The sequence below is a fragment of the Carlito syrichta genome, unplaced genomic scaffold (genome assembly GCF_000164805.1).
Source record: "Carlito syrichta isolate Samal-C Ts95f unplaced genomic scaffold, Tarsius_syrichta-2.0.1 Scaffold308079, whole genome shotgun sequence".
Taxonomy (NCBI): domain Eukaryota; kingdom Metazoa; phylum Chordata; class Mammalia; order Primates; family Tarsiidae; genus Carlito; species Carlito syrichta.
In genome coordinates this window covers 1,595,076-1,603,337 of record NW_007252175.1, presented here as the reverse complement: position 1 = coordinate 1,603,337, position 8,262 = coordinate 1,595,076, and positions in this window count along the sequence as shown.

Genomic DNA, 8,262 nt, shown 5'->3' with positions numbered 1-8,262 from the left:
TACATGCAGTGTAATTTGTATCCCCAAATTTTTGGAAAACTTTAAGTCAATGATAGAGATATTTAAATACCTATTCATTCATTATGCATGCAATTATATTCATTAATGTTAAATCAAGGATGGTCTCTTCAGAATTCTCACGAATGAGACAATATTTTCTACCATATCTGAGCCATTATTGATTTTGACTCAACTAAAGCATCTCTTGTTATCATAACTGATACAGGAGCATGCAGTGCCATTTCTATCCCTAAATTTTTGGGACCCCTTAAGTAAATGATATTCTTTCATTATTTTGTAGTCGATTACATTCATTAATGTTAAATCTAAATTACCTTTACCTAGAGTTATTAAACTTGTGACATGAAATAACTTTATTTTCAACATTTGGTGGTGAAAAATTTTATAATATTTGATCTGAGAAGTATTTCACATGATAGTGAAGTACCAAAATTTAATATGATGTAAAGGCATATTGCATTAGATTAAGTGCAGGCCAGATCAGAGGATATTTTCCATGTTTTTCTTCCTCCTCTAGCTCTGGCAGTTCCACTCATTGCAACACCAGAACCTGAAAAAACAAGTCTCATTGTTTAAAGACATTTCAAGTCTCTGCTTACATCAGTCCATTGGTCATTTACACTGCAAAGAAGTTGCCAGGAAAGAACTTAAACTTATTGCTCAGGACAATTTTCTAATCTCCTGCTTCCTGAAGATTTCCTGATGAACTCATTTCAGAGACTTTTCTCTATTGATCTCCAGTAACAATTCTTGACTAAGCCACTTAATATGAAAAGTTTTATACAGGTTCCCATATGGAAGATTCTTTCTGATGTATATTTTCTCTGAGATTTGAAAGCACCTCAAAAGCATATACTAGTGATTTTTATTCATTTGTTCAACAGAAACCTGAACCAAAATAGATTATTCTTGTTAGTAATGGAAACTATGTGAAGGATAAAACTAGAATGGTTTTTGAAATCATACACTTGTGGTTTGAGTTATGTTTGTCAATAGTGGATCAGTCAAAATAGACCACAAAGGCTATGCCATCTCCACAGTCTATTATTGGTTTTATTCCTAATTCAGTCAACAAGGGCCTCTGACCTTTGTGGTTTTCTAGAGATCTGGAATGATGAAAGCTCCTTCGTGACACACAGTTTCACCATGGCAGCAAAAGGGTGCATAAGAAGTGGTGCATTGGCTCCCATTCTCTCAAAGGAAAGCTCACACATATTACCTTTGCTTATCTTATCAGTGAAAGCAAGTTATGTGGCCACACCTAGCTTGAGATGAGGCGGGCAGTACAATGTCATCACATTTTAAGAGGCAGAACCAGGAAGTAAGTATCTTTATTACTCCAGTTTTATAGAAGAAAATAAGACTTTAGGTTGCAACTACTTCTGAAGTCACATAGCTAGGAAGTATGCAAGTCGGAATTTAAATCAACGTTTCTAAGAAATGAGAAACTGTGCTTTTAAGCACCGTATTTCACTACTTTTCCATGTGAAGCAGACTTTCTGGTAGAGAATACATGTCATGGTCTGAATGCCTATGTACACCAAAATTCAGATGTTGAACTGCTAGCCCCCAAGGTGATTGTATTTGGAGGTGGAAGTCTTTGGGAAGCGATTAGGTTATGAGGGCTGAATTCCTGCTCTTACAAAAAAGACTTCAGAGTGTTCACTTTTTTTTTTTATCATGGTAAAACACAGCTATAGGACACCATCTAGGCATGAGAGAGTAGGCACTCAGCACTGAATCTGCTATCACCTTGATTCTGGCATCCCAGGCTCCAGAACTGCAAGAAATGAATCTCTGTCCTTTACAAGCTACCCAGATTTAGGTATTTTGTCATAGTCGCCCAAATAGACTGAGCTAGCAAGTGTTAACAAATATTATTTTTTATGCTTTATATCTTTCAAATTTTTTTAATGATGACAGTGGTAGTTAAGAATATAGAAATTAAATAACAATAAAAAAATAAAAAAGAAAGCTAATTCTCTTAGTTCAGGGGGTGTTCAGTTCCACCGAAGATAAAAAGGTTGGTAGGCTGTTTTTGAGAGACATTTCTTGTTAGTAATTGATATACTGTGGTCCATAGTCTAAAGTAAGCCCATTATCAATGGAGATTTTAACTAAACAAAAGAAACCACTGTATACATACAAAGTGCTAATTTCTTAATGAGAAATATAATTTTATAAGAAACAAACTATTTGCATTCCGAAAGTAAGATAATTTTCTTTCAGCTACTGACCCAAATGCCATTAGAAGATCGCTAAGAGAATATAGAATTAAATAAGAAAGAATTAGATAAATCCATTTTTCCAGACATCAAGATAATCATTCCAGCTTACAAAAATACTGCCTTTTCTGGATAAATGTATTCAAAGTCCACTGGGTACACATCCCTTTGCAGCCTTGAACAACTGCCAAATGCTTTGTTATCAGTTGATCAAGTTCCGTCCTACAGGGTAGAGATGAATCTGCACTGCTGCCCTCCCTCTGTCCATGACTCTTCTTTTCTATTTCAGCGTCTGTCCAGACACAGACTTACCTTGGGTGTTCACTGACGTTCATTCTAGCTATCAAGTCCTTAGGCCTCAGTCTTGTTCCTTAATACCACACTTCATATCTTTGCTCCATTACATTCAATGTTGTTTTTATTTTCGAATTTCAGAAGAAAACAATTTTCATTACTTCCAGATTTATCAGGATGAGGATTTTTACATGAGATTTTATGTACTATAAGAATAACAATGGTGAAGAGCACAGAACCAATTTTAAATATCAATGCGAAATTACTTCTGGGGACTTATAATATCTATGCACAAAATATTTTGACAATACTTGGAGAAAAGTAATATTTTTATCTCTAATTTCAAATGCACCTTCTATTTACCTTAAAGTCACCTGTATAATTAATTTCCAAGTTAGTTTCTCAAATTCATTGCACGCATCACATGCAAGATGTAGTTTTTCAAAACTTGTGGCATGTAAATCAGCCACAAGGAAAAGGAGGAGGTTAAAATAATGGGGAGAGAGGGGCATAGTTTTGAATCATTTCTTTTATTTAGCTTATTTTCTATTTGTCTCATACCTATGATATTCAAAGGTGTCATATTTTTCTCCTGTAGTTATATACATATATTATCTGGTTCAAAATAGTTATAATATTACAGAGGGAAAATATTAGAAGGACTGTGATGGTTAGGACTAAGTTTTAACTTGACTACATGGAGGAATGTCTAGATGGTTGGTGAAGCATTGTTTCTGGATGAATCTGTGAGGATGTTTCCAGAGATGGACTTGTGAGTCAGTGAACTGGGAGAGAAAGATCCAACCACAATGAGGACAGGCACTCAATCAGCCACTAGTGCACCTACTGGGTGCGTGGGCAGCCTGCCGAGATTCTTCCTGCTCTGTCCCCTTTTGTGGCAGAAAGCTGTGCTTCCTCTCCTCTTGCTTTTGCACATCAGACTCCAGATTCCACCTCCTTTGGACTCCTGGACTTGCAGGAGCAGCCGTCCTGGGGCTCTCTGGCCTTCAGCCTCAGGCAAAGGGCTGCATTGAGGACTTCTTTGGTGTTGAGGCTTTCCAGACATGGACTGAGTCACTCCATGGGCTTTGCTTATTGCCCGACTTGCAGACATCCTGTTGTGGGATTTCACCTTGTAATTGCATGAGTCAATTCTCCCTAATAAATTGCCTTTTGTATATACAAATATCCTCATGGTTCTGTCTCTCTGGAGAACCCGAACTAATACAGAGACCACGTTCTCAAACACTTACAAAATATATGTAAATGATGGTTGATGTCAATATGTGTCGATACGACTTATTTCTCTTTAACTGGATGTTCGGAAAAGTAGGAACAGGATGAATCTTTCTTCTGAGGAAAGGGGTATATTTTCACTAAATTCTTGTCTTTATTCCAGGAAATGCCTGCCCTTCAAAGGCAGATAAGAAACATTTTTCTTCATTCAGTTTAATTTTCCTCTTTTAAGTATAATTTCTCCTTTCTTTTTGAGTGACATTACTGATTTTCATTGGAACATGAAATATATTGGTATCCTGGAAGATAGTTACGAAAATATATAGAGGAAAGGAAAGTTGTTTGTTTAAAAGAAAAAAAGTTTAAAAAGACTGAAGGCAAATATTATTTGAATCTTAGTTTTTGGTTTTTTTTTCTTTGATTCCTATCTCTGAATTCTAATGCTAGCCAAACTTAGGTTTAGCAATCTCAACAAACAATTGGTAACACAGGCAATGTGGGTTTCATATATGCCATTCCGTTTGCTGTATATTGTGCAAGTCCTTTTTCTTAATCATAAATCGATTATGTATAACTCACCTGTTTAATAATACTCCAAAATGGTTTACATTGTCCCTAGGACTACAAAATAATAATAATATCTCCAAAGTATTTCATTCACATATCTGATCTTTTTAGCCCATACCTCATCTTTTACTGCCCAGCCATACAAAAATATTTATACATTCCCAAATTTGCCTCATTTTTTCCTCACCCTCAATTTCCATACATGGTTTTTCCTCTCTCCCTAGTAAAATTGTCTGTTTTCTGTAACAGACTTATAACAACAAAAGCACGAGACATTCACACACCAACACAAGGCTCTCCATCTGTTTCCACTATATCTTTACCACTGTCAGTAAATAAAATCAAACCCCTACTTTGTCTCTGTGCCACCACCAGCCTCTAAGTGGCAGGGACTCCTCACTTCACTGATGCCCGCTCAATGCTGTAAGTGTGAATAAGAAAGATGAGGGTAGAGAGGCTGACATTATTTTCCAAACCCAGAGAAGTGATCTTATTTGTCAATTGAGGTATTGAATATCCAGGACATTCACGTGTGAGTTTTCTTTTCTTTTTGCAAAATACGCAAGAGACTCTTTTACTTAAGTTATTTTTAAATAACAGATATATGTTTACCATTCGCATTGAACAATGAAACATTTATAAAATGGAGAGGGGATCACCCATATCCTTTAATTTCACACCAATTGACCACTATGATATGTTTAGCTTGCAACTTTGAAATTTTGTCTTATGCTTTTGTAAATCACTTATCAACACAATACTGATTTTTATCAGTGGCCTAATCACTGCCCTCTTGGTATATTTGCCTTTTGCCTCAACTCTGAATTGGCAGAATGACGTGGTTTTGGCCAACATAATACAGGACCTTTTGCAGTCTTTAGTCCAGGTTTTAGAAAGCCTTGTGCCTTTTCTACCTGTCGAGCACCTGAACTTTCTTGAAGATAAGCCTGAGCTGGAATGCATGCTGGTAAGAGACATCAATTGAAGGAAAGTCCTAATGAAGATCATTCTAGCCAGATGCTTTCCAAAAATATGAGAGATCCCAGCTCTGTGGGTAGAGACAAGAAGGTGATCTCAGATCACCTTCCTGCAGGTGATCTCAGACACATGGATGGTCCCAGCAGAGACGGGAAGTACCACCTAACTGACTGGCCACCTAGTGAGCATCAGTAAATGCTTGTTGTGTTAAGTCACTGAAATTTTGGGTGTTATGATGCTCAGCAGTGGATAACTGACAGACACACATTAACCTATAACGTTTTCCTTATAGTGCCAGTGTTATCTGATAATACCATCAGTAATTTGCTTCATTATTTTTACTTCACAATGTAGGAGAAATATTTCTTTAAAAATTAATACATTAAGAGTTGTCTGATTTCTGGGTGTCTATACTGTTAAAATTAGTGATATAATGTAATTTTTAAATATTTTGTCAAATGAATATTTCAAGAGGCAACTAGTCCACCAGTATAGAAACACATATTTAAAAAAATCATATTCTTTAGTACTATCCTTGCCAGCTTCAGGTTCACACACTAGAAGTAATTTCCCTAAATTATTTCATTTGTTTTAGTGGTAATCATTGAACCTCCATGATGCCTATTTTATCTCTTTATTTCCTGGGATATAAAATACAAATAATGCCATTGACTACCACTTATTAAAAGTGAAATTTAGCTCACTCCCACTGCCACATCGCTATGCTATTATACTTAATATTTGATGATGGCATGATTTTTTTTTTATTTATTGGGAAACAATAAATGATATTTATTACCCTAGTTACTTCTCTCAGCACTGTTATTCCAGTAGATTAAATCTCCTCTGTGTAGTTTGATCATTGTTGCCCTCAAGTCATTCTCTCCATCATTTCTCATGTTCGATTGCATCATCACTTTTTTTCCAATTTTTTATTGTGATTAAAATGTATATAACACAGAATTTACCATCTTAGTCATTTTCAGTGTACAGTCCAATGGTATCAAATACATTCATAATGTTGACTAAGAATCACCCTATCCACCTCCAGAATTCTTTTCACCTTATAAATCTGAAATCTACCCATGGAATAATAACTCCTTATCTCCCCCTGTCCCCAGCTGCTGGCAACAACCATTCCACTTTTTGCCTCCATGAATCTGACACTCTATAAGCCTCATATAAGGGGATCATGCAGTGTGTTACTGACTTACACGACTTCGCAATATGTGCATTCATATTGTATCATAAACAGGATTTCCTTCCTTTTCAAGGCTGAATAATGTTCCATTACATATATAACCAACTTAGGCTTATCCATTCATCAGCCCATGGATACCTGGGTGGCTTCCATGTTTTAGATAATGTGAGCAAATGCTGCTACGAAAATGAGTATGTGGTCTTTCCTTTTATTTTTGCACTTATCATCTTTTTATTTATTGTTTCTTTTTTTTAAGTTGGCTTTTTTTTCAAGACTGAGTGACTCTTGGGACAATAGAAAGCTGACATATGAGGTGAACCCTCCCAAATGGAATTTATTTAAAATGTGTATATTTATTGATAGATGTTTCAACTTCAGTGACCTTCAAAGTACTCTCTGTTTGATGCAATACCCCTATTGAAACAGATTTTCCACTGCGCAAAACAATTTTTTGAAAAATGTATTTATTTATTATAGAGCTTTGAGGTACAAGTTAGGACCAATAACACAAGTAGACTGCATGCAGGTGAAGTTTGGGCTTCAAGCTGGGTCTCACTCTTCCTGGTAGTGGACCAGGTACCCTCTGTGTTGTCACTTGTCCCATACTCTTTCCTCCCTCTCTCCCTTCCCTAGCAGTTTCCAACAACTGCCAATCCCCTCCTTGTGCTGATGTGACAAGTGATAAGGGCCCACTGATGAGTGACACTGTGTGGTATTCATTTTTTGTTGCTGTGATAGTTAATTGAGTATCACAGTTTTTGACTGCCGTGAAGGTTATGATTTTGTTCTTCTTTATGGCTGAGTAATACTCCACCATGTATATAAACCAGAGTTTCCTCATATTTTGAACTCATCAATTTGTATGCCTGTTAGTGCTTCTGCTGGTTTTTGTTTCACCTCTTCCACATCAGAGAAACATTTCCTTTTGAGGACTTTTTTCATCTGGGGAAACAAACAAACAAAAATGTCTGTCGGGGTGAGATTGGGTAAATAGGGAGGATGGGGCAGATGTGCACATAAATATACCATCATGAAATGGGCAAATGTTTTGAAAGACTTTCCAAAAAAAATTCACTGCAGCCAAATGCAGCCTCTCGGGACAATGCTAGCTGGTACGCTGATGCTGATGGGTTCCTAGAACACTTACTTAGAGGGGGAAGCTGGGACTACAAGGGGCCTGACCTCCAAAAGTTAATTTTGCTTGTCTGAAGATCTCCCCAAGTATATATAACTCAAGTCCCAGAAAGAGAAGTCATAAAAAATAAGTCCGAAGTAATAATGACCAAAATATTTCCAAGTTGAATGGCGGTAACAGGCCCACAAATCCAAAAAAAACTCAACAAACCCTAAACATGGTAATCAAACGTAAACAAAAACACAGAAAGGCATATTGTAATCACAGTTTTGAAAATTCACGTGAAAAAGTCTACTCTCAATAGCTGCCATAGAAGAGGCTTTGGCTTCATTATTGAGGAAAACAAATAAAGCTAACAGCAAACGTCTCCACAGAATCTTATGAGCCCAGAAGACAATAGAATGATACTACTTAATAAATCACATGGATTAATTCAATTTTAAAAGCCCTGGGCATAAAACTTAGAACTTAAAAAAGAGATAAAATTTGCATACTGGAAACAAGAAATGATTCCTGGGCAATGTATCAACCTGCATCTTGTATGTAGACAAATCATGCCGTTAATTCCCTGTAGTAACCTTTTGTCAAAGACAGAGTCCATAGTT